The sequence below is a fragment of the Sinocyclocheilus rhinocerous genome, unplaced genomic scaffold, assembly GCF_001515625.1.
Source record: "Sinocyclocheilus rhinocerous isolate Xijiao unplaced genomic scaffold, SAMN03320098_v1.1 scaffold2061, whole genome shotgun sequence".
Taxonomy (NCBI): Eukaryota; Metazoa; Chordata; class Actinopteri; order Cypriniformes; family Cyprinidae; genus Sinocyclocheilus; species Sinocyclocheilus rhinocerous.
In genome coordinates this window covers 407,622-408,045 of record NW_015633531.1, presented here as the reverse complement: position 1 = coordinate 408,045, position 424 = coordinate 407,622, and positions in this window count along the sequence as shown.

The following is a 424-nucleotide window of genomic DNA, read 5'->3' as shown; positions in this document are numbered from 1 at the left end:
TAAGTAGATTTTCCTTGGTGTTTTGTTGTTCTTGGAACATTCCCATTAAAGGAACACTCTACTATTTTTGAAAATAGGCTCATTTTCCAACTCCCCTAGAGTTAAACAGTTGAGTTTTACCGTTTTCGAATCCATTCAGCCGATCTCCGGGTCTGGCGGTAGCACTTTTAGCTGTAGCTTAGCATAGATCATTGAATCTGATTAGACCGTTAGCATCTCGCTAGCTGGGGACTATTTTCAGGCGCTGGAAAAATATAGAAACTCTTTGGTCATTTTAGATCGAGATGCTAACGGTCTAATCAGATTCAATGATCTATGCTAAGCTACAGCTAAAAGTGCTACCGCCAGACCCGGAGATCGGCTAAATGGATTCGAAAACGGTAAAACTCAACTGTTTAACTCTAGGGGAGTTGGAAAATGAGCC